The sequence below is a fragment of the Ursus americanus genome, chromosome 34 (assembly GCF_024610735.1).
Source record: "Ursus americanus isolate L20-20 chromosome 34, mUrsAme1.1.p, whole genome shotgun sequence".
Lineage (NCBI taxonomy): Eukaryota > Metazoa > Chordata > Mammalia > Carnivora > Ursidae > Ursus > Ursus americanus.
This window is the reverse complement of record NC_142160.1, coordinates 7,789,395-7,815,756: the sequence shown is the minus strand read 5'-3', so window position 1 is coordinate 7,815,756 and position 26,362 is coordinate 7,789,395. Positions and strand designations below refer to the sequence as shown.

At 43.4% G+C, this 26,362-nt stretch overlaps 1 protein-coding gene and 1 long non-coding RNA gene across 6 annotated transcripts in view; one reads left to right on the top strand and one right to left on the bottom strand.

The window, feature by feature from the left end:
* PUM3 (pumilio RNA binding family member 3) overlaps positions 1-334 on the bottom strand; it is a 47,669-nt gene extending 47,335 nt beyond the window's left edge. For both annotated transcript variants that reach the window (XM_087858779.1, XM_045772419.2), the window contains exon 1: positions 226-334. The gene's annotated coding sequence lies outside the window, so the exon portion shown is untranslated. The remainder of the gene's footprint in view (positions 1-225) is intronic.
* A 59-nt stretch (positions 335-393) lies between these two features.
* LOC123776477 (uncharacterized) lies at positions 394-19,786 on the top strand. Of its 4 annotated transcripts, XR_015722969.1 has the most exons (6): positions 394-622; positions 5,464-6,089; positions 6,882-7,016; positions 7,896-8,068; positions 11,349-11,431; positions 18,123-19,767. It is a non-coding gene; the product is annotated as an uncharacterized LOC123776477 (long non-coding RNA). The 4 variants fall into 4 exon arrangements; XR_015722968.1 differs by having other exon boundaries at positions 396-622; positions 11,349-19,786; XR_015722970.1 differs by lacking the exons at positions 11,349-11,431; positions 18,123-19,767 and adding an exon at positions 8,811-10,731 and having other exon boundaries at positions 396-622.
* The last annotated feature ends 6,576 nt before the right edge of the window (positions 19,787-26,362 follow it).

The following is a 26,362-nucleotide window of genomic DNA, read 5'->3' as shown; positions in this document are numbered from 1 at the left end:
AGGCGAACCTAGCACTGTCAGGGCAAAGCAGTAGAAAGAGGAGTCGCCAAGCTCCCGTCAACCCCCAAACTCCCACAACGGAAAAGGCCACAGACGACCGTCCAGCAGAGGACAGGCGTGAGAACCTGTGCCCGCTCTGCCGCTCGGAGACACCCTCCCCCTGCAGCGCGGGGCATGGGGCGAGCGAACCCCTCCGGGGGCCGCAGCCGGTCCCGCCGCACTCACCGCACACGTGGGGCACAGGCAGGCGTGGGGCCGAGGCCGGCGCGGGTCCACGCACCGCGGCGCCACTTCCGTTTCCGCGACTTGCTCCGCCCCGAGGCCCGCCTTTTCCTTCTTCCGCAGCGGAGCTGGGGTTAAAGGATAGGAATTAGCCCGGAAAACGGAAATTAGGCATTTCTATTGGTCCGGGTTTATGACCTCATCTATAGGCGCCACGCTCGGATTTTGGCCCTTGAAAGTATCCGTCGGGAGATCACTTATCACCGGCCCTTGAGAGTGACGTCATTAAACCTGTCCCACCCCGGCCGGAGAAGGAAGACACCTTCTCGCCCAGTGGTCAGTTGTTGAAGCGGTCTCGGGTGGCGCCTGAGCTGATACCAAAATAATTGACTTTGTTAGAGTGAGTTCATTTGTATCCTTTCGGGCAGTCTAGCGTGAAGGATAAAATCTCGGAAGTCGGTTTGAATTTTAATCTCCCCCCTCTTTTTTTTTCGCTTGCTAGCTGAGTGGCTTTGGGCAAATTACTATATTTCGCTGAGCGTTGGTTACCAGATCAGTAAAATAGAGATCGCTAAGTCATTCACAGAAAGCGCTTAGCACAGAGCATGATCATGGTAAGCGCTCAGTGAATGTCATTTTTAACGTCTGCTCATTTCTCCAGACTGCAGTTAGCTCATTTTCAACCCCAGGAAGTGAGACTGTAGTTAGGATATTATCCCCACTTTACAGATGAAGAAACTAACACCACAAACTTGGTTATGATTCTTGTCGTTGGATTTAAGGCCCACTGGGATAATACAGGATGATCTCATCCGAAGGTCCTTAACTTCAGGACATCTGCCAAGAACTTTTCCCAAATAAAGTCACTTTCACGGGTTCTGGGAGTTGGGACACCAATATGTCTTTTGACCACCTAAAATGTTGAGGAATTGGGACATGATCTTAAGTATGTCAAGCGTTAGGTTTTACTGTCTTGCAGACCACACCGTTTCCTGTTCCTTAAGGCAAGAGACTGGTAATTCACTAGACTGAGGCAGGCTGTCATTACTTCTCAGGCACCCGTTGCTCTTACTCAGCACATAGATGTTTACTAACTACTTATTTTTTTCCTTAAGTATTATAAGTATGTTTGCATTTCAGCTCACTTAAGTCTCATAAGAACAGCGGAAGTAGGTCTTCTCCCTTCAGTTTAGGGAAACAAGGGGATACACAGTAAAGTTGCTCAGGTGAGCCTAACTCTAAACTCAACATGGCTGCCTCAGTACGGCTTTCCCTAATCCATTTGTTCTCTAGTAAATGCTCAAGAGCAGAGATAAACCGTAAGGGTGTATGCCAGGGTATCCCAGAGACACCTGGAAGGGATACGTTTTCCTCCCTCCCTCTCTTCCTTCTTTTTTTGGAAATATTTTATTCATTTGGGGGAGATCGCACAAGCAGGGGGAGGGGCAGAAGGAGAGGGACAGACTCCCTGCTAAGCAGGAGGTACATTTTTCTTTTTAAGACCACAAATGGCAGCACCCCATAACCTCTCAGACATATCCATGTAAATATCTTAAACATATACATCAAAACCCTACTGTTCATTAGTTTTTTCACGAGGAAGAGAAAAAAAATCATGTAAGTCCTAGATTATTATTAATATGCTATTTGTCAAGTCCTTTGTGCTGCCAAAAAATGAATTGACTTGCGTGTTTTTGTTTGGAATGAGTTGAAAGTGTCTCCTGGTTTTGCAGAATAGCAACAAAGAAAGCTTATCTTGTAATTTTGCAGTTAACCAAGTTAAGCCCATTAATTCTTCAAATATCTAATGGTCTAATGCCGAGCATTGGGAATATGTGTATTCCTAGAAGTATAAAATGCTCTTCTTAAATGATAAAGCATACAAGTTAATCAGAGCAGCTAGACTTCTGCACGCCCAAGAGGTTTTATAGCACTGTAATTAAGAGAATTGGCATTGGAATCAGATGGATCTGGCTTAGAATCCAAGGTCTGTAGGACCATGGACAAGATGGTTAATTTGTATGAACCTCAGTTTCTGAATATATAAAAATGGAGACAGTAGCACTTATCTTTTGGGGTTGCTGCATGACTCAAAAATAATAACTGTAAAGTTATTAACCAATAGTAAATGTTGAGTGATGCATAGCTTGAGAGAGGAGAAAGACACAGAGGGAGAACCAAGCTGTATCCATTGGAAATGCTTTTGGCTGCAAGTAATGGAAATTTCAGCTATTAGCGGCTTAAGCAGTAATACTTCACACAACAAAAATTCTAAGGCAGTAATTCTTCACACTCTAAAAATTCTAAAAAATTTAGTTTTCTAGTTCAATGACACAATGAGGTCAGCAAAGACCCCAGCTCTTCCACAGTTTCTGGGCTCCACCATCCTCAGTGTGCTGACTTTTAATGTTCACACTTGTTGCTTTTATTTATTTTCTTTTCCCCCCCTCTGTACCTGTTGATCACCCTCACCCATTCCCCCCTTGTCCCCCTTGTCTCCCTCACTCTGGCAACCACCAATCTGTTCTCTGAGTTTCGATTTTTTAGATTCCACATAAAAGTGAAAGCATACGGTATTTGTTTTTCTCTGACTTATTTCACCGTTGCTTTCTGAGGCCAGATGTACTCAGTTATAGGACTTGTATCAGAGTTTTGGACTAGGAGAATGGGGAAAGGGATGAGATTCACTTTTCCCGCCCAATAGGACTCTGTCCTTTTGTCTCAGAAGGAAAAGACGCAGCAGGATTTACCTTCTATTTCAGTGCCTGGACCTGGGTTACATGGCCACCCTCAGGATCAGAAGCCCATCACACATGTTAATCACGGCATTTGGATTTAATTATTTTTCCAGTACTCTGGTAAAATTAAAGGTCACTTGGCAGATAGGCTTCCATCCCACAGTAGGGATTTAATCTGCAGATTAAACTAATCTGGTTTAAAACTTAAAATAACTATAGTAAGCTAAAACTTAAAATACTGGTAGTATTCAGAGTGGTGGATTTCAATGTTGGCCACATATCAGAATCACCTGTAGAGTAAAACAAAACAAAACAGTAATGCTGATTTAAATAGTCTTAAGTGGGACCTGGGCTTTGAGGATTTGGAAAGTTCCCCACGCTACCATGTAGCTAAAATTAAGAGCCACTTGTTTAAAGAATGGATTTCTAGTTGTTGATTTGATTTTCTAGTTAACTGAGGATTAAGCCCTATAACCCTCTGGTCCCTCCTTTTGTGCCACTAGAATTAAAGAATTAAATGTGTAATACACTTGTTACTGTAGGTAGAATGTCTTGGACAGAACTGTATCTTTCTTGCTGCTTGAGGTATCCATTAGTTATTTGATATTAAGATGCACTGAAAATGGTTTAAATTTGAAATATATACTTTCAAATGTATTCTGGAAAATGTTTGCTTTTTTCCCCAATTTCTCATGATTTTGTGCAATTTTTCTCTTTTTCATAAAAATAAAGTGTTAGGTGTTAGCTCCCACACATCTCCCCTTTCCTAAAATCAGTTCTTTAGAGTTCTAATTAATGGATTTTTAACTAATTGGTGTTGTTTCTCTGTTTCCCAAATGCATAAGCAGGGATAAAGGGCATGTTATTGATATAAAGCATAAGTGAGATTTTGGCAAAGATCGAGTTTTATTTTCAGGGCCTATTAGAATCACAAATCCATGGAAACGGAGCAGTTGCCAACACATTTTCTTTTAGTAAAAAAGAACTGCTTCTGAGTAGGGTGGATTATGTTTTTCAATACAATAAGTTTGCTACAAAGTGTACTGATATAGTCTAAACATTAATTGTGCATTCCTCATGTCCCGGTTGCTATCTCATAAACACAAAATCGATCTTGGCCCTGATTTACTTTCTTTGGTGCGATGCTTACGGGCAGCATAAAAATAACATGACCAAAATGAAATTTTATCTGATTGTAGTATAAAGTACCACTTTTAATGAAAGATCATGTCCACAGTGATGGAGAAATAAAACCCAAGGTTAATTAATGTCATGTAAAGCCCACAAATTATCATTTGTAAAGGGAGCACTTACAATGCACTATGGTTTTGTAAAACAAAACTCTTTAAGCAATGTGTATCAGTTTCGGGTTTTAGCTAGAATGAGAACAATTAACATGTTTTTAAGTTTTTGTTTAAATGAAAAGAGGTATATCCTTTGGAAAGCAGTGACTGGTTTTAGCTGCTGATTTCCTTGATTTAAGAGCAATAAAGTCTTGAAGCCAAGCATATCGATAATTATACATTTTCTAATTGTTCCCTCCATTTAACTTTTTAAAACTATAGAAAGTCTGCATTAGGAATTACAGGGATGATCGAATTACCTACCCAAATTTCCTCCTCCTTTTGAGATAAAGAAAAAAAGTAATCAACTAGCCTAAACCCATTGTGTCAGTTTGAATTCTCCAGGAAGCAGATGCCAAGAAATAGAGTTAGGAGGCCAAGAAATTTATTGGCAGAAAAGCCCATGAGGGACGAGAAGAGAGGAAAGAGCGAGAAGTGGGGAGAGCCTCAGACCACGTGCTGACCTGTCACCTGTAAAGGGAGAGACGGGAGAGCCAAGGATGTGGTGGGACGATGTTTAGGCTGCAGTAGAGCTCTGAGAATTCTGAGCCATCACAGGGCTCTAGAGCAAAGAGTGCCCATTAAAGGAGACTGAAATGTGTAGGAATGGTCCAGCTGTCGTACCCCTCTGCACTCAGGCATCGTTTGGGCAACCCAGGGAGAGCACGGTCTCAGTGTGGACACTGCAGTGGAGTGTGAAGCTGCGGCCTCTGGAGGCTGTCAGTTAACCACGCCTCTTGGAGCAGGTTCTCTCTCGAAAGGAGATCAGAGCAGTTCACTCCCCTGGCTGCCTGGGTCTACCCCTTTTACAGCACCCCCGTCAGCTGTCTATATGGCACCCCACTATCAGACCATGGATGAGAGTTCAGGGACGGGCGCTGGTACAATCATGTGGGTGACATGGAGGTCTGTGCTCCCTGTTCATACAGCTAACTCGCGCCCTCTGGTCTTCCTTGGGCTCAGTTCCCGATGTATCATTTCTGTCGTACATCGCTGGGCCCATCTGGCTTTGTGAATTGACAGGCAAGACAGAACTGGCTCTGAATGAGTAGCTCTGGATGGAGGCTCATGGGTATGCTATTGTCAAGCATCCTAGCTCCATTAGGGCTCAGTAACATGCCAGAAGCTCTTTTTTTGAGATGTCTAATTCTCCATTGCAGATGGAATGACATTGAGCCAGAACCCCAATGTCCTGTGATGTGATCTTCCCGATGGGGTTACCATGAACTCTGCCCTGCACTTTTTCTCACCACCAACACCTCCACACCACAGGGTCTGCCAGATGATGGGAAAGCTACTTTCACTACAGCCTGGCCATGCTGTGCAGCTCTTTCCTGACCCAGGCCCTACTTAGAGCTGGCACCCTTCCCTGTCCTCTGGGGTATGCCCCGGAGCAGGATTCCTACATGTGGGATATGTGGCCTCCAGAACCAGAGGAAGCCCACCAGACATTGTACTTGTTATTTTGTAATAGGAAATGCAAGATACAGCAATGGGTCTTTACTGTGGAGGGCACTTCCTGACCTAGCCCTGACCTTAAAAATGTGTACCTCCTTCTCTTCAGCGCTAGCTTTGAAGTGGCTCGTCCCTGGATCTTTATAGGCTTTGTCTTGTACCTTCTGGAGCACATGTTCCTTCCCGAGGTCGCCAGCATACTAGCCATGTATTTATTTTATTGATGTGACGGATCAATGTGATGTGCTGCAGGTTGTCCAGATGGTCCAGATCTCTTCGGACTATATTAAGACAGGAGGTGGGCGAGCTCACATAGCCCTGGTACAGAACTGTAAGTGAATATTGTTGTTCATTCCAACGAATGTGAACTGCTTCTGATCCTATTTTCCCATCTATTTTTTTCCATCCTATTTCACCATCTGCTGTGGCAAACTCAGGCATTTCACCTTTGCTCCCCAGGCTTTGGAAAGCCACATGGCAGTGTGTTTGCCCCATTCCGCGGGGTCCTTGCCAGGGTGTTAAATCCCATGTCCTGAGAAAGTGACTCCAAGTCAATTTCCCTGCTTGTTCACTTTTATCTTCCAACCCCTTGGTCAAGCACCCTCAGAATCCACTCCCTGGCTTCTGTTCTGCTCCTGACAGTATATGCTGGCCAATTCTCGCAGGTCTTCTGGGGGCATACTCCCTTTTCTCAGTCATCAGGCCCAGCATGTCCTCAGGTCGGTTACACTGGGACTGAACTCTAGCTACTGGCCCACCACCTGGGAGGGGCAGCTGAGGCAGCCCCAGGGGGCAGGGTACGGGAAGGGGAGCAGGTGTGGTCTTGCGGGGAGAAGTGTCTGCAGTGTCTTCCTGCACAAGAAAAGTCTAGCTCTTAATTGGAAGGTGTGGGACACCTTTGTGAACGACCAAAGGGGCCTCTGGCTCTCCTACTGGCCTTTAACTACCTGCTTTCAGTCTCTCATTATCACTCTGCGGGGAATCCTCCAACTCCACTCTCCTTAAATACATTGTACCCCCTTCACTTTCAAATGCCTGAACCACTGTACTGGCAATTCCACTCCACCAGATGTCCCCCTGGTCATCAGTGGTGACTTTTTTTTTTTTTTTTTTTTTTTTTTAGCAACTGAGCAACCATCTCATGCCAAGGACTAGCTGTGCCTCACATACCATTGGGATTGTGATCCTTCTTGCCAGCCATGGTGAATAATCCAGTCTCAAAGCCCCAGCCTATTGCCAGCTTCCTGGAGTCATCCTGGTAACATTTGTGTTATTTCAAGTTTTCTGGGAAGCAAAAACAAAGGCAGAGTTAGACACGTAAGAGAGCTATGCAGGGAGTATAAAGGAAAGTGGGGACAGGGTAAGTGGGAGAAACTCCGACTGCAATGCGGGAAGGAGGGATTGGTGGGAGGAGACCCGAAGAAAGGCTGAGAAAGTGGCAGCCAGGGTGGAGGGTGGCCCCAAAGCAAAGTGCCATTGGAAGTATACCAGCTGGGCAGGAGTGTGGCTCTTGCATCCTGGCCATGCTCTGAGCCGGGCTGGCAGTAGCCCTGGGGGACAGTGGCCTTGGTCTGCAGACCATGGTTGACCTGAGGGTGTGGGAGCTGGAGGCTTTCAGCCAACCAAGCCTCTTAATGCTCACAGCAGGCCCGCTTTTGTCGGGAGACAGGAGTGGTACTCTCTGCCTGCCTCCGTCATATGATTAGTTCAGTGGCAAGACCGGGACAAAAACCAGAATCATCCCTAGGGTTTGAGAAGACTAATCCTTTGCTCTTTTTTTATCTTTTTTTGGGGACAAGATTAATTTCTGCCATATATCCTTCAATGAATCATTTAGTATTTAGCAACTCAAAGCAAAAGGCCCTCATAAAACCTCCTTGGACAATAATTAATATAAACAATTGAACAAAAATACCTCCCAGCATTGAAAGTAGAAGTTAGGTTTTGGGGAGCTATACAATCCAGGGTTTGTCTTGATACATCTTTGTCGAGATTTAGTATATGTAAGGCAGGGTGTTCTTGGTGCCTGTCTACAAGATGGGGACACCAACAGAACAATCTAGGATTTTAAATTTGGTGGCCAAGAACTTTACATATATTAATATCTGTTTTTTCAAACATGACTGTATCATTTCAGAAGAATTTGCTATATGAGAGCCAGGAAATTGTCTTGTCTGCGGTAACATCTCCAGGGCCTAGAAGACTGTCTGGCACGTATTTGCTTGGCATAGTATTTGCTAAATAAGTGTTGTGGTTCGACTATAAGTTTCTACGTGTAGGGACCAGAGTCACCGTACTCCCTGGCACACGGTAAGGACTTGTGTCAACAAATTCAGCAACTAGATTTAATCAGTGGCTACTCTGTCCTAGGCACTGTTCTAGGCACTAGGGATGTATTAGTCAACAACACTAAGACTCCCTGCCAGTAAGCATCAAACAGCAACAAAAAAGAGCTAAGTGCACTCTAGGATATGTTATAAGGACTCCCATGAAAAGAATAGAGCCGGGTAACGGGAGAGCCAGGCTGGGTGGACAGATTGCAGTAGTAAATACAGTGCTCAGACTAGGTCCCATCGAGGAGAGATTTGAGGGAAGACTTGGGAGTGTGCCAAGCATCTCTGGGAGAGGAGCCTTCCAAGCAGAGGAAAGAGCTAGAACAAAAGACACAAGGCAGGGACTGTCATCACACATGACCGGTGTTTTTGAGGAACAGGGAGGAGGCCAGTGTGGCCAGTGTCGGCTAAGGGAAAATTGTAGCAGGAGACAAGGTTGGAAGGAGATTAGGAGCGTGTGGCAGAGAGTGAAAGGAATATTAAGCCATTTTAAGGACTTAGGGTTTTACTTTGAGTGAAAAGAGGAGCCACCTTAGGGTTATAAGCTGTGAAGAAATATGACCCGGCTTATAACAAAACAGTACCCTTTGTAGAATTAATGAATATGCGAAGCCAATATGATCATCTGATTCTGTTGCCCAAGAATAGGTTCTAGAAAACTCAATGTAAGGATATGTGTTTCTCTGATTTTTCCTGATAGTCACATTCTCCATCTCTAGGGAGCTGCTGGTCTTAAAGCCACTGTATCATTCCTGCTTTCAACAGCGGCAGGAGGACTTGCTGGTCAACCATGTAATCCCGATGAACATTTGGATACCCCTTGATAGTTTCTAGAACATTTTTAATATTTATTATATCACTCAAATTATTATGACAACTATATGTAAGAGGCATTAGATCACAAATACAACACAAATAGAAAAAATAGGAGTTCGGAGAGGTGAATATCTATCTATCTATCATCTATCTATCTATCTATCTATCTATCTATCTATCTATCTATCTCCATCCCACAGTCACACAGTTAATAAATGGCAGAGTCTGAACTTTGCCTCCTCATCTAGTGTCTATGGGGCCACATTCTAGGTCTGAAAGATGCAAAATGATTTATCTTCCCTAGGCAGGTCTCACAGTCCAGGTGGGAGGCCAGGATAGGAATAAACAACACTGTGGTATTTATCAGAATAAAGAAGTAGAGGCGAGGTGCCAAAGTCATGGTGTGTTTAGCAAAAAGATCCACAAAGGGGATGATGGTTGTAATGTTTGGTAAGCCTCGGATACGCTGAAATGGGTGCATGTGGTGGGGGAGTGTTCAGGTGGTGGGAATCGTGCCAGCAAATGCTCGGGCGTCAGGATGAACACTGTATCCCCTGGGAACAGGTGCACAGACACAAACAGTTGGAATCTCCATTCTGAGTGGGAGTTAGAGGAAACAGAATCAGAGCAGGCAGGAAAAAGCCACGTTATACAGCATCCCAGGCCACAGACTAGGGACTGTCTGTACTTGCTCCATGGGAAGTGACCAGTAATTTCTGAGTGGAGGTGGTGATGTTTGCAAAGTTTTTTTTTTTAATCTCTTTGAACTTTTGAAGAAAGCTCAACATAGCAAGACCGTACGAAGATGGTTTAGTGGGGGTAACCATGACAGGCAGTGTCTTAGAGTGAGTTCCTCCCAAAGTCAACCCCAAACCAGAGATTCAAGTGAAAAGAACTGATTTTGGAGGGGATGCCAGGAGATACCTGTAAGAGACCAGGAGGGAGAGAGAGAGAGAAAAGAAGGCTGCCGACCAAGTGCTCCTTGTTAAGCTATTTACCACTGTGGATAACTAGAGAATAATCTTGTTGGGGAACTCTGGGAGCCCATGTAGAGCGTACGCTTTGGTAGTTTCCCAAGGGGAACAGGAGCCGGGGCGCTTACGCATGAGCTCCCACCAGTTGTTGGCTGAGGGCTACTCCTGGGGGCAGAGGCTGTAGGTCCCCAGCACTCAGCCTGGCACAGGGGAACACGACATCATGTGGCAGCCTCGGGAGAAGCCTTCAAAGATACACCCACTGGCAAGGGGGGGATGGGCAGTGTGCAGTGAACAGGTGCGGGTGGCAGGTATGGAACGGCTCCTGGCAGGATCTGCTACAGGCAGGAGTGACCGAGGATTATTTCAGTCCCCTGAACAGAGTGACATGGGTCCAGACCAATGTGCTGACAGCAGGAAGCAAAAAGAAGGAACAGGTTTTAAGAGCTTTTATAAAGAAAGAATTGCCAGCTTGGTCTTTCAGACTCTTGCCTTATTAGGTGACAAGTGACTGTAGCCACTTAATGACTTTGGAATTAAATTCGGAGAAAAGTCGGCCTGGCCCCACATGCCTTCTTTGTAATACATCTTTGAAAATAAGTATTCATAAGACTAATTTAAAAATACCTATAAATTACATGTATCAGGACAGGACCTGGAGAAAGGGGTGAAACAGCTCATAAACACACTCGCGGGAGAGCAGGGAGCGTGTGACCCCATTCCAGACTCACTCACTTTAGCTGCTCTGTCCTTTTCATGGGAACAAAAGAAAAAATAATGAAGAAATAATGTGAATCAAGGAGCATTACCTAGGAATAACTGAGATTAAAAAAAAAAAAAAGTAAGACAAGTACAACCTAACAGTGGGCTCAACTATTTCTAGCAGGAGCTTTTGAGAAAACTCACCAAAGTCTGAAAATCAGAAAATAGGAGCATTGGAGAATATACTGGGGCATTAATTCAGCCTCATTCTCATGGCTATAACTAAAAGAATGAGAGTTATTTCCCCCTTTTCTCACCTCCATGCTCCTTAGCAGGACAAATAGACTTTAAAAAAGAAAAGAAAAAAGAATAGGAAGGAAAAGAAAAGAATAGGAAGGGAAAGAAGGAAAAAAAAAAAAGAAAAGAAAAGGGGGAGGGGAAGGGAGAAGAGAAGAGAAGAGAAGAGAAGAGAAGAGAAGAGAAGAGAGAGAAGAGAAGAGAAGAGAAGAGAAGAGAAAACAGCCAGGATTCTGGAAGAACGCAACAGAAGTGGAGGGAAACCACTGCAGGTGTCAGGAGGGTAGAATGAGGCAGGGGCTAGGAAAGGGGGTGGAGGTGGGGTGGCAGGTGGGGCTCCTGGAACGTGGGGGAACAGGAGGTGGAGCGCAAGGACCTGCCTCTGAAGGTCACGGGGCTTGGGGAACGGGCATCTCCTTGGCAATCATAATGAACTAAACATAAAGGCCCTACTCCTCTATTTTATAGGCAGCGAGAGCCCCAGAGGACCCCCATGATCCATGAACAAGGGAGGGGTGTCTAAACCCAACTGAAAGTATTCACTAGCTCTGGTGAGTGGGAGTGTAGCCAAATCAATCTGATTTAAAAAGACAAAAAATGCTGATTTTTGCAGCAAATTCACCCCTGCAGCAGAAGGAGTCACTGAGACACAACCTTTGCTTTTCTTTTCTTTTTCTTTTTTCTGTTTGCTTTGTTGGAATTATGCACCGGGAAGCCCCGTTTTGAGATTCACGTGGGCTGGGGGGCAGTGGGTGATGGTTTGCCAAGTTTATGGAAGTCACCATCCGCGTGACTTTTCTCAGACCCTGTCCATCTGCATAGGCTCCTGGCCGTTTCCTCCCCTCTTCTGAATTCTTCTCTTCCCTCCATCAGGATTTGATTCGTGAACAAGAAGGGGTACGTATACTCAAGGGGATGGAGGTCTCTGGCAGGACCCGAGAGGAAACAAAGCAGGGAGAGCAAGCAGACAAAGCGCGAGAGAGAAGCAGCACAGGGGGCTGGGAAGAAAGGCAAAGCAGAAAAGCAGAGGAAGAAGAGGGAGAAGGCAGAGGGGACTGCTGAGCCCCCGATCCTTCTGCCTTAGCAAATGCTATAGACACCTGAATATTCAGTGCTCAGCGCTCCTTCCTCGGTCAGGGAGAGAAGCCCCCAAAATGCCTCTGTGCCAACTTGCTAAAGAGTTATGGACACAGGTGCTTAGCCAGATGTCTCCTGGTCATACTTCATTTACTTAGTGACATGTACGTATTTAAAACCATTGTTTGCTCTCACTGTCCCATTTCATTTAATGAAATCTCCATGTTCGTTTTTGGTGGGAGTATCCTTGTCATCGAGAGAGGCACTTTTGAAGTCACCCAATACTTGTATTCAGAAAGGACTTAAACTTTAAAGTTTACAACTTTAAGAAATAATGGCTGTATAAAGTTTTTGCCTCTTTTAAACAAATTCCTTCAGGTGCCCTCCATTAGCATTAATGGAACTAGCTAATGGCTCATCTTTTCCAAGCAATACTTTGTTTTCCAACAGAAAGTAACTGAGAGAAAGCTCCATAAATGAGAACATTTGCAAGGACTGTATTGAAAGGTGATTCCCTTTTCCTTTTCTTTGAAGTGAAATTCAGGCAAATAGGATACAGTTTTTCTAGAAGAGAGAATGTGATGGCTCAAGGCTAGGGCTGATTAGTTTTAAGATATTCCAGAGATTTCTGAGACCTCTGCTGTCAGGCCAGGCTTGGGACAAACTCCAACCAAATTATATAGAGAGAACACAACCCTAACAATATTTCAGCTTCAACTGGGTTCTAGAATATTCTATCCAGGTCAGCCTCTCTAGAAACTGTGCCCTGAGAGAATGCCAGCCTCATCTGCCCCTGGGGGTTCACCTGGCAATGTCTGGAGACATTTGGGGTTGTTACTACTGGGGCTGTATTAGAGTTCTCCAGAGACACAGAATCAGGAAGATCTGTGTATACACACATAGACTGATTTTAAAGAATTGACTCACACAATTATGGAGGCTGACAAGTTCAAAATTGGTAGCTCATGTCAAAGGGGCATCAGGCTGCTGACCTAGGGGAGAGCTGACACCGCAGTTCAAGTACAAAGGCTGTCTCCTGGAGGAAGTCCCTCTTGCTTCGGGGAGGTCAGTCTTTTGTTCTACTCGGGCTTTTGATTGATGGGACGAGGCCCAGCCACATCATCGAGGACAATCAGCTTTCCTCAAAGTCTCCCAACTTCAGTGACAATCTCATCCCAAACCACACTCACGGAAACATCCAGAATAATCTTTGACAAGAGAGTTGGGCACTGTGCCCCAGCCACGCTGACACTAAATTAGCCTCATGTTCCTGGCATCTGGCAGCCAGGGATGCTACTATGATCCCACGGTGCACAGGACAGCCCCCACAACAAAGAATTATCCAGCTGCAAAGGTCAACAGTGCCAAGGCTGAGAAACCTCCGATCCTAGGCTCCGGTCACGCACCTGGTAACATGACTTGAACATCACTGACTGGAAGGTGATGGGTGTTTTTCAGTTTGTGGGGCACCGTGAGGTTCATCTGGAAAGAAATTGGTGACAACACTTTAACGAGGATCATTCTTCCCACTCTGACTTGCTGGGAAAGAGAATTATTCCACCGAGACCTACTTATGACAAGCCTGCTGGTTTGGGATTTCTGAGCAGACAGAAATTTAATTTCTTCCTGCTGAGGCTTCAGTCAATCTTTCAGCTGCAGAAATGTTCTGGAGAGAAAGAAAGGAAAGAGGGGTCCTCTGACCTGCGGAAAATGTGAGCTCAGATGTTCCTGGAGCAAAACCAACCTGGGGTCTAACTTTACTGGTCACCAGCGTAGCCAGCGAAGCAGGACGGGCACACCCAAGCCTGACAATGAATTTGCCGAGAACAACAGAGCAAATGAGTCAAGGGCACAATGGTTGCCTTTGTTCATTTGCTCATTCATTCACTCGCTTAACTCGTGGACGGCCTAGAATGTACTGGGTCCTGAGCAAAGAAGACAGTGAAACGCAATTGGAAGTATGTCATCCAGGAGAAGAGGTTGTTCATGTGCCGATATACAACCTCGAGTAGAGGTGACTGTTGCTATACTCTGGAGGGAAACAGTCCTGAATTTGGGGCCAGAACTGGGTTCAAATCCTAGCTCTTACCCTTCCTGGCTGGCGCAGTCAGTCATTCTCTTGGCTGTCCTATAAAATGGGAACGGTAACACCCGCTATCGCACCGGTCACATGGACTTGTGGTGAGAAGCAAGGGCAGTAATGGCTGGCTCTGCCTTGTCAGTCCTAAAGCACTCAACTCGTTTTCTCAACCCGGGCTACACGTTACAGTCACCTGGCAGCTTTATAAACTTCCGATGCCTGATCGTGTCCCCCACAGCCCAGACTGATAGGGTCGGAATCCCTTAGTGGAGGGATCTAAGCACTGGTATTTTTAAAAAGCTCCCAAGGAGAAACTAAAGCACAGCCCACCTATACGAGCCTTGTCGATTTGTATAGTGTAACTTTCCCCAAGTATTCATAGCCAAAACTTCTAATTGAGCGACCCTTGTATCCCAAGGTTGGTTCAGATGTGACATGGAAAGTAGATTTGGGCCATTCTCCTATTTGGGGTTTTGCTTTTGGTGAGTCTGGGGTCGGGGCAGGGGACGGATCTCATTACAGGCAGTGACAGGAGGTCCATCTACCAGGTAGAGTGTGATTCCCTGATGGCAGGAAACAGGAGTCTTTAATCCAGCAGATACTGGATTTTCTGCTCTGTGATTGGCACTTTGGAGATACAAGGGATGCAGCAATAAAATGAAGAGACAATAGTCATGGAAATCATGTTCTAGCAGGAGGAGGAAGACAATGAAAAGTTAATAAGTAAAAGATGTAAAATGTTAGAGGTGATAAATACTATAGGGGAAAATGAAACAAAGAAAGAGTATGGGCCTCTGATCCTGTGGAAGAAGTGAGAGAATGAGCCTTGTTGGTACCTGGAGGTACCCTGTTTTAGGCAGAAGGAACAGCAAGTGCAAATGTCCTGAGGCAGAGGCACGCCACATTTGTTTGAGGAACTACCAGGAGGCCAGTGTTGTTGACGAGAGTGAGTGTAGTAGGAGATACAGAGTTGTCTGCAGGTCTGATTACAGAGCCTTGTAGGATAGCGTGAAGTCTTTTATTTAATCTCCAAGTGAGAAGGATTCTGAGCAGAGGAGTTGATGATGGGGCTTGTGTCTTTGCTGGATCCTCTGTTCTTCCATGTGGAGAATGAACCCAGGGGGACAAAGGGAGAGGAAGAGAGACCAGATAAGAAGCTGTCCTGATACCCGGAGAGGGAGCTAAGACCAGGAACGGAGCAGGAGAAGTCGGGATAAGTGCTCGGGGAGCAGGGGAGAAGCAGCAGCGTTCAGGCAAGGTGCCAGCATCACAACTGATGATTCAAGGACAAGTTGACCAAAACATGGAAGCAAGTCCAGTGTCTGGGTGTCAGAAAGCCAGAGTCCACCCACGAAGGTCAATGCCACCTGAAGCCTGTGGACGGCCTGAAATGGCCTTTCCCTGTAGCCCTCTGACCTCGTGCACCTTGCATTTGAAGTGCTCCAGGCACTACCACAAATGAAAGTGCTTTCTTGATGGGGGGAGAGACCTTCAGCTTTATGGAGGCCTTGTGAGAACGGGAATTCAAATACTGCCAGTCGCCGCCCCCTGCCTGAACATTTCTAAAGAGGTGACATGCAATGGGATTCTGCAGAACCTTGCTTGAGTGTTATCGTGCATCGCATCTGTTAGAGTGGGAACTGGCAGGACTGGACAGATGCGATGCAAGCAAACAGGGTAGAGCCGTGCGCTGACCACTCTGCTGAAGAAAGCCCTTTGCCCTGAACGTTCCTAACTGCTAGACAAATAGAAGCGTGCAGCCGAGGACGGACATCTGCCACCAGATGGCGCTGTTTCCCCTGAACTGCCTGACTACTGGGCCCCACGGTATGACTTTCTCCCCAGGATTCTTAGCAAGTGGTGATCATTAATCTCTCCTAAAGTCGAGTGCCTGGAGCCCCAGAGAGAAGGGGTGAATGGAGTCCTGTCTCTTCTTAAGCAATTCTGCAGGCTCCCCTGGCATGAATGACTTGAAAATTTTGTTCTTCCCAATCAAGCTCTCAACAGAGATTAATACAGGGGTTCTTAGCCCCTTTGGCAGCTTCTCAACTCCTTCTCAGCATCGTGCTTTTACATGCATACAACAGAAGGCACAGGATTACAAAGGAAGCCAATTATATTGAAATGAAGTTATCAGAATATTCAAGAAAATGTGAGATATAGTAATATATGTGCTCCTTAATGCACCGAAGAATAAGATCCAGGGGCAGGCCCCCTATCAGTGTGCTTTTGAAATAGTAATGTGCAAAAATGGTATCTCGAGCTATCTGCCACAACGGTAATGTGATGTTTGTGGCCTGCAATCATATTGGACGAAACTGCTTAATTTTAGTAAGAATTTAGTGAAAACAAAGATGTTTTCCTTCCTTCCTTCCTTCCTTCCTTCTTGAAAAAAAAAACAAAAAACAAAAATACAGTCCATGAACCTCTTGAATTCCATCCAGAAATCTCTTGGAGATTGTGAGACCCTAGGTTAATAATCCTCGGTTCAATGTCTCTTTAGTGGGTCCAGCACACATTTGCCAACTGAAGGAAGCAAAATGTCGCTCGCGCTAGCCAGGCTCCACTCAAAGAAGGAACGGCTCAGTATGGGGATCCAACACTCCTTTTCCCTCCCCACCCTCCCTGTGTTACCCTGCCCTACAGTTCTTCCTCTCCTCATCCTTTCTGGTCACACTTTTTAAAGATTGTATTTATTTATTTATTTGAGAGAGAGAAAGAGAGGGTGAGTGGGGGAAGGGCAGGGGGGAGGGAGAGGGACAAGCAGACTCCCTGCTCAGTGTGGAGCCCAGTGTGGGGCTCAATCTCATGACCCTGAGATCATGATCCTGAGATCATGACCTGAGCCTTGAAGCATGAAGAGTCAGACACTTAACCAACTGAGCCACCCAGGCACCCCTCTTATCACACCTCTGAAGCTCTAAGATTTCATTACCATCTTCTCATCCTACGATTTATTCTCTCACCTTCAGCAACTGCAGCCAAAGCCACTTTTGGGGACCTCTTTGCTCCTCCCCTTATTTCTTTATCCAAAGAAAAGATTAGTCTCCCTCCGTCCCAGAAAGAACGCTCAGTCATTTTTCCTTTGCTTTTCCTTTTCTTTCTTCTCCCTTTGGAGGTAGAGGAGGAAGAGGGAGGACGTGGTAATTGATGAAAGTCAGAAAAGCCCATTCATTAGACTAACAGAAAATATGACAGCTGGAGAATCTCTACCTCATTCTACCTCAAATACCCCTCACTAGTCTCTATCCTCTACTCTGCTTTATTTTCCCCATAGCTCTCATTCTTACTTGAAATTATTTGTGTATTTACTGTGTCATTTTCCATTTCCCACACTAAAATGCAAGCTACATGGGGGAAGGAATGTCTTTTTCATGATGATCTCTCGAGTGCCTGGAACAGGGCTGGGTGTAGAGTAGATGGTCACTATTTGTAGATGCATAATTTGTTAAAGGAATGAACCGGTTTGGAATGGAGTGGGAATGCAAATAACTCCAGAATTTCAAATTTTCAGTCTTTCCCCTATCATTGTGTTTTATTGACTCGAGAAGTACAAAAACACCCTGAGGGAGTTGTACAGGGTGATATTAATGGAGTGGAATGCTAGTCTGGAAAGAAGGTGACTTCTTAAGAATTAAAGGAATAAAGTAGAGGATGAGCTTTGATAATTATAAGTGATACAAACATAAGTATCTTCATTTTATGTAATGCAAATACATTTTTGCCTTGTTACATAGGCTAGAAAATATTTAATGAAAACAAATGTTTTTCTCCCTTTTTTTTGAAGCATGAAGAAAGAAATCCTATATTTCATACTCTCGGTCAAATGCTTGTGAATTTCTATTGTGTGAATTTCTTTTAAATATGAAATTGAATATATATGTATATGTGGAGATACATATATGTTGCAAAGTATTACAGGCTGGGATATTTATATTAAAAATATATGTATAATCTTTTAATAGTCCAAATTCAGGTTGGTATTTTTATTATTGATTTCTTTGCGTATTGTCTTACTTTCTCATCATGCCAAGATAGACAAGGATATTTCGTCATTTTACCTTCGTTTGTGTGTCTTGGTCCAGGCAAACACAGGTGTAGTTTCCTGAGATACTGAACTGTTCCTTTTGTGACCTAACGGATAACATGAGTAACAGAAGACTCTACGTGAATAATCCGCATCATTTAAATTTTCTAAGAAGGAAAAAAGTAAGTTCTGCAAATCACAGACCTGTAAGTCAGTCTCCGTGACCGAGGAGTCAGCCGCCTGGAGGAGCTGTGAGGGACTCTGGGGCCAGAAGGTGGCGCTAGCGCGCAGTCACTGAGGCCAAGCGGCAGCTCGGGAACTTTGCCCAGCGCGCTACACTGCACCGGCGGCACACCTCTGCCCAAGTCCTCCTTAGTGCCTAGTGCCAGAGCACTAACGGTGGTATATTTTCTGACAGGTGGAAGGATGGAGACTAAGCACAAATGAGGTGAATTCAGAGCATTTAAAAACAAATAACTGGCCATTCTCCAATCTTCCAAATTTTAAGATGTTATCCTACTCTTCTTATTACCAGCCCATTTTTAATCAAATGTGTTAATAAGAACTGGAGGGTTGACTCGGGTGATTTTTGGCTACAGTGAATGAGGTCTAATAGCTAGAGTAAGAGAGAGGGTGGGTTTACCCGCTCTGGGCGAGGCACACTACCAGGAAGGTTGCACTCAGTTTGGAACGCCCTATTTTGAAAGATAGTGACAAAGTGGAACACTGTAAGCAGAATGACAAGGACGCTGAGGACTCGGGGTATGTATCTGAACTACGTACAAGAGACCTGGGGATGTTTAAAGATGAGGAGCAGCAGGAGTCAGAGAGGGAGAGGGCACAGCACTCAAGTCTTGAGGAGCCCATAAGAGAGAATGGAGTCTGGACAGGACGTGCAGCTGCTGGTCTAGGACCAATTAGGGGAAAACAAAGAACTGGAATTAGGTCCAACAAACAGAAGAAAATTCAAATAGTCACGGATGTTCAGAGATGAGGACACGTCATTAGGAAGGAGTGAGTTCTCATTCACTCAAGTCTTCAAGCATGGATAGGCTCTAGCAACGCTCTTCAGGGGTTGGGGGACGAAGGCTCGAGCATCAGATGAGTGGGAGATGAGGTCAGGGTTCACCGTATGCTAGTCTAGGTACGGGTGATAGTCCAGTATAACATTTTTACAAAGTCCCTAGAAAGACAGAGGCAACACACATCACTAATCTTAACTGATTCCACTTAGAGGACTATTATTTATTCCAATATTTTGCTTCTTGCTTTACCTTACTTTGTAAGGGTAAAATGCCATCTTTTACGAACTAATGGTAATGATAAATAGTAGTCGTTTTTAAATATACTTTACCAGGGGGCACCTGGGTGGTGCAGTCGGTTAAGCATCTGACTCTTGGTTTCAGCTCAGGTCGTGATCTCAGGGTCCTGGGATTGAGGCCCCCATCAGGCTCTGTGTTCAACCTGGAGTCTGCTGGAGACTCTTTCTCCCTCTCCTTCTGCTCCTCCCACTGTTCTCTTCACTTGAATAGATAAGTCTTCAAAAAAAAAAAAAAATATATATATATATATATATATACTTGACCTGACAAAATAAAAAGTTTGGCAACCCTCTACTGAAATCTCTTACCTGTCTTGAAATATAACAATAAAAATTGAAATAAAAAAAATCAAAGCGCTGTTTTGCTTATTGACCTTTAAGGTTCCTTCCAATCCTGAGATGCTCTCATTCTAGAAACTAATTATTGAGCATTGTTAGGGACTGAGATTCTCTTAGACTTGCTTTTTCTCCCGGGTGACTCTAGAACGGTGTTAGCGCATGTCAGGGCCTCCTGTGCCTGGCCCACCCCTTTACGCTCATTACTTCCTGATTTTTCTTCACACTTTGACCACATAAGTGTGTACCTCTGAACACTATCGTTGAGATTTTGCATGTATTTAGACTTGATGAAAACAGGATCAGAGAAAATGTGTCCTTTTTCATTTTTCCTCTTTTGCTCAACATTTTTAAAAAAGATTGATCAAGCTTGTTGGATGTAGCCTTTGTGGCTGAACACAGTCAGACTATGACACACTATATCAATTTTACTTTGATGGATGCCTTTTCCAGTGTTTTTTGCTGTTCTGAATAACACTGCTCTGGACATTCTTAGTCATGTCTCCTCGTGCAGAAGAGTTGATGTAAGTTGACTATTTTGTATGAAACACAAGTTTTGTGAAAATCAGATATGCTTTCCATGCACGATCACTTGACCCAGTCGTTATTGCCCAGGAGGGACGTATGATGAAATACAATGTATTAACACAACCAGGAAACAAACATCTAAAAGTATTATGTACACTCTTAGAAGTATGGTCATTTATCAATTTGCCATTCCCCCCCACTACTTCCCCAATTCAGAGATCTGCCTGAAGTCTTTTCCATTCCTTTCCTTTCTTTTAAACTTCATTTGGAGAAAATTTTACACACATACAAAAACTCACAAAACATGAGTACACAACTTAATGAATAAAGGTAAAGTATCTACCCTTTGTGTCAAGAAACATTTCTAGCAGCGGAAAGGTCCCTCCTGGTCACGTTCCCCTCCCCCTCCCTTTATGTTCATCACTTCCCTGTGTTGCTTCCTCGATTTTCTTCAACTGCATACGTGTGTGCCCGTCAACACTGTCTCGGTTCTTGCCATTCTTGACCTTCGTAAAAATGGAATCATAGGGAACGTTATGGATTGAATGTTTGAGTCCTCCCCGAGTTTCTATGTTGAAACCCTGCCACTCAGTGGTGATGGTATTAGAAGGTGGGTGTTATACGCAAATAATGAATCATGGAGCATTACATCAAAAACTAAGGATATACTGTATGGTGACTAACATAATAAAAAATTATTATAAAAAAAATAAGGTGGGGGCTTTTGGGGGGTATTTAGGATTAGATGAGGACATAAAGGTGGGGCCTCATGAGTGGCATTAGCGCCCTTCTTCGAGTCACAGAAGAGGTGGCCTCCCCTCTGCCATGTGGCAGACAACAAGAGGTAATTCTGAAGAGGGATCCCACCAGAACCCTGCTGTGCAGCACCCTGATTGTGCACTTCCAGCTTCCAGACTAAGAGAAATAAATTCCTGTTGGGTATAAAGACAAGATTCATTTTGTGTCTACTTTCCTTTGCCCAACATAAAAAAAAAATTATTCATATTGTTTGTGACTATTGTTTATTTTTTAAAGTTTTAATTTAAATTCCCACTTATTAACATACAGTGTTATATTAGTTTCGGGTGTACAATATAGTGATTCAACATTTCCTTCCATCACCCACGCTCATCACAGCAAGTGCCCTCCTTAATTCCCATCACCTGTTTCTCCCATCCCTCCATCCACCTGCCCTCTGGTAACCATCAGTTTGTTCTCCATAGTTAAGAGTCTGTTTCTTTGTGTGTCTTATTTTTTTTCCCTTTGCTCCTTTGCTTTGTTTCTTAAATTCCACATATGAGTGAGATCATATGGTATTTGTCTTTCTCTGACTTATTTCACTTAGCATAATACTCTCTAGCCCCATCCATATCATTGCAAATGGCAAGATTTCATTCTTTCCTATGGCTGAGTTATTTTATTACATATATAATGGAATATTATAGATATATATATTTACATATGGAGATCTTTATCCTCTCTTCAATCGATGGACAGTTGAGCTGTTGCTCTAATTTGGCTATTGTTGATAATGCTGCTATAAACATCAGGGTGCACGTATCCCTTTGAATTAGTACTTTTGCACCCTTTGGGTAAATACCTAGTCACGCAGTTGCTGGATCATAGGGTAGCTCTATTTTTAACTTTTTGAGGAACCTCCACACTCTTTTCCAAAGTGGCTGCACCAGCTTGTATTCCCACTGACAGTGCAAGAGGGTCCCCTTTCTCCACATCGTCGCCAACACCTGTTGTTTCTTGTGCTGCTTTGATTTTTGCTGCTACATGGAATACCACTGTATAGAAATTCCACAACTTATCAATTTTACTCTGGTGGTCATTTTTTCCTAGTATTGTGATTATGAACACTGTTGCCCTGGGCAGCTTACAGGTCTCCCGAGGCGCTTATACAAACATTTTCTAGGGTATATCTATATCTATATCTGTCTATATATCTATCTATCTAGAAGTAAGATAGCTAGATCAAGAGAATGCGTATCTAAAGTTAGAATAGTGCCAAACTGTTTGCCAGTATGGAAACGCACATTTATATTCCCATCAACAATGCATATGAAATCTCATTCATCGCTCCATGCTCTTACCAACGTTTGACATTGTTAGACTTTTTAAATCCAGCCAGTCTTGAGAATGTGCAATGACACCTCATTGTGCCTTTGATTTATGGAGCCTCTGTATTAATAAAGGTGAGTATATTTTTATTTGGATTCCCACATTTGTTAAGTGCTTAAGTCTTCTGCTCATGTTTTCTACAGAGTTGTTTTATGGCCCGTAAGAATTCTTCATTTATTCTGAATAATGTGTTGCAAATATCTTTTTCCACTCTGTGGTATGCATTTTCATTTTTTAATGGTATCTTTTGGTGAACCAAAGTGTTAATTTTAATATAGTCCGATTTATTAATGTGTCTTCAATAGCACCTTCTACGTTCTGTTTAATATTTTCATACTCGGTGATTACGAAGATAGTCTACTACGCTGCCTTGTAAAAGATTTATTGTTTTGCCTGTCACTTTTAGAGCTTTAATTCCCTAGAGCTGATTCGTATGGTTTGAAGTAAAAATCAAGACCTTTCCTTCCTTCCCTCCCTCCTCCTTTTCTCACTTAAGGGTATTCAATTGTTACAGCACCATTTATTTAAAAAGACATTCTTCCCCTATGACTTTTCAGTGGCTCTGTAGTTATAAATTAAGTGATAATTTATGTATGAATCTGCGTCTGGGTTTTCCACTTCGTACCATTGTCTACTTGTCTATCCCTGCACCAGCACCTCAGGTCTTGTGTCCATAGCACTGTAATTAGTCTCGATATATGATCGAGCAAGTTCTGCCATCTTGCTCTTCTTCAGCAGCGCCCTGGCTCTTCTTTGCCCTTTGCTTTTGCACTGAATCTTCAGTACTGTAAATGTGGATGCATTTAGCTTCATTTCTTTCCTTCCTCCCTCTTCCCACTCACTGTCCCTAGGAAATATTTCCATCCAAATCCATTTCATAACAACACACTTGCTTATGCAATTCTTGTAGCTTTCTTATAGATGCAGAAGATTTGAATTAAAGGAGGATTACTCTCTCCTACTTTTCCAGTAAAAAAAAAATTTTTTCCCCTACATATCTATTAGAGTGGAAACAAGACCAGAGATGAACTCTCCTTAATGCCTTCACATCTCGCTTACAAATGACCTCGATGGATCATTCAGACCAACTTTATAGTTCATGTGACTTGAGAAACCAGACGACATAAAATAGCAAAGTGCCAGAGTGCCACCGTATCTTCACCCTTGTCACTCCTATGCCAGCTTCTCCGGTGGTCCCAGTCACCTCCTTCACTCCTCCCAGCCCTTCCTCTCCTCCTTGGTGATGTTTGGCCTCATCTTTCCAGACACCCAGGGCACCCATGTTCTTCCTTCTAACTTTCTATTGAGTCTGTTTCAGGAATTCCACTCAAATTTGTATTGCCCATAAAGCTCCTATCTCCCCCAGTGGTGTCTGTATCTAAACCATCACCAAAGACACCTAACAGAATCTCACAAGCTCTAAATGTATTATGTTGCCTTTATATAAGAACATTGACATAACTTAGCATTAGGAAAACTAGGGTAAAATTTGCACAAGAAAGGGTCTGTGTCTGTGCTGAGGGTCAATCTGCAAGAACGCTACAGTGCAATATACAACTTGACCGTCCCCAAGGAGATCTTGGTAGATAAAAGGAATATGGAGATAGAGCAGCTTATTTTCTCAGACAGTGTCCCAAAAGACAAGAGAGGAATCTCTGAGGCATAAGAAACTCTGCTAGGCCAACTGCTAAGGAAGCTTGAAACACAGACATTATCAATGAACTTGATTCTGTAAACATTCCTAAGCAAACGGGAGGTGGGAGTGGGGAGGACCTACCAATAGAAAAGATCTAGTTAATGGTATATTGATGATGTCACAAGGGACATTTAAGGTTAGAAACTATGATTTTCAGAGCTGCAGCTTTTTGATTAAAAATACAGTCCTTTCCAAATTCCTCAGACATCTGGAGTAAGTTCTAATAATGAACTTATTCTCCCTGGCTATTCTTAGCAATTTTGATCCTTTTCCTTCTAGTCTCTTCTCAACAAGGTTCTAAGTAAAGTGACAAAAATTCATGGAAGGAAGTCTAGGCACCAGCCTGAGATGGCTGTGAGGAAGCAAGAATCTTCTTGGTGTCACGGAAACCACAACACACACGCCCCACTCCCCGGGGCCACTTGCCTTACCTCTTCTGTTTAGGAAGCCCACACATTTGGCCACTGAGGTTGGTCAGGCTCATCTTTTACCAGTTCCTTCACAGAAGTTTGGAGGCCACTAAGAGTCACTAGGGGGAGATTGAGTTACATGTGGAGAACTGGAGGAAATGTATTTTACAGATGTTCTTTCCAGTTTGACTGTGAAAGCCCACATCTGCTCACTCTTGTGTATTACTTGGATAAGACCTCTCCACGCGTCATCAGCCACCTGCTCCAGAGCTGCCACAGAACAACTGGATTTGACACATTCATCTAGAAAATAAACCACTTCATGATTAATGTCAGTTTCACAGTATTTCAGGAAATGGATGTCACCCAAATGCCTGCAACCTAAGAGAAATTTATGGCAAGTGTGCTAGTGAATAGAGCTAAACTCAAAAGCCTCATTAAAAACCTTCAACTTTTCATTGTATTTGATGGCTATTCATCAGAGACCTGACCTGAGTGAGTTAAGCAGATGAGGGGTATATGTTTTGATATTAAAAAATGATCCAAATCTGATAAGTAAATTCAGTAAGGTTGTCCGATTCACAATCAATATACAGAAATCTGTTGCATTTCTATACACTAATAATGAAGTAGCAGGAAGAGATATTAAGAAAACAATCCTATTTACAATTGCATCAAAAATAATAAAATACCTAGGAATAAGTTGACAAAAGAAATTCTGAAAACACTGATGAAAGAAATTGAAGATGAAAAAAACAAATGGAAAGGTATTCCATGCTCGTGGACTGGAAGAACAAATATTGTTAAAATGTCCATACTATCTGAAGCAATCTATAGATTTAATGCAATCCCTATCAAAATGCCAACAGTAATTTTCACAGAACCGGAACAAATAATCCTAAAATCTGTATGGAACCACAAAAGACCCGAAATAGCCAAAGCAATCTTGAAAGAGAACAAAACTGGAGGTATCACAATACCAGAGTTCAAGATATACTACAAAGCTATAGTAATAAAAACAGTATGGTACTGGCACAGAAACAGACACATAGATCCATAGAACAGAATACTGAGCCCAGAAATAAATCCATGATTATATGGTCAACAAATCTTCAACAAGGGAGGCAAGAATATGCAATGGGAAAAAGAAAGTCTCTTCAACAAAGGTGTTGGGAAAACTGGATAACTACATACAAATGAATGAAACCTCACCACTTTCTTATGCCATACACAAAATTTAACACAAAATAGGTTAAGGACCTAAGTGTGAGGCCTGAAACTATAAAAATCCTAGAAGAGAGCATAGGCAGTGATTTCCCTGACATCAGCCATAACAACATCTTTCTGGATGTCTCCTAAGGCGAGGGAAACAAAAGCAAAAATAAAAAGCTTCTACACAGCAAAGGAAAAAAATCAACACAATTAAAAGACAACCTACTGAATGGGAGAAGATATTTGCAAATGACATATCTAATAAAAGGTTAGTGTCCAAAATATATAAAAAAACTGATACAACTCAACAAAGAACAGCTCAACGAAAAACAAAGAATCTAATTTAAAAGTGGGCAAAAGACATGAACAGACATTTCTCCAAAGAAGCCATCCAGGTGGCCAACAGACACATGGAGAGATGCTCAACATCACTCATCACCAGGGAAATGCAGATCAAAACCATGAGATGTCACCTCACCTCACACCTGTCAGAAGGGCTAAAATCAAAAACACAAGAAACAACATGTGTTGGCAAGGATGTGGAGAAAAAGGAGCCCTCGTGCACTGTTGGTGGGAATGCAAACTGGGGCAGCCACTGTGGAAAACAGTACGGAGGTTCCTCAAAAAATTACAAACAGAATCACCTCATGATCCAGTAATTCCACTAC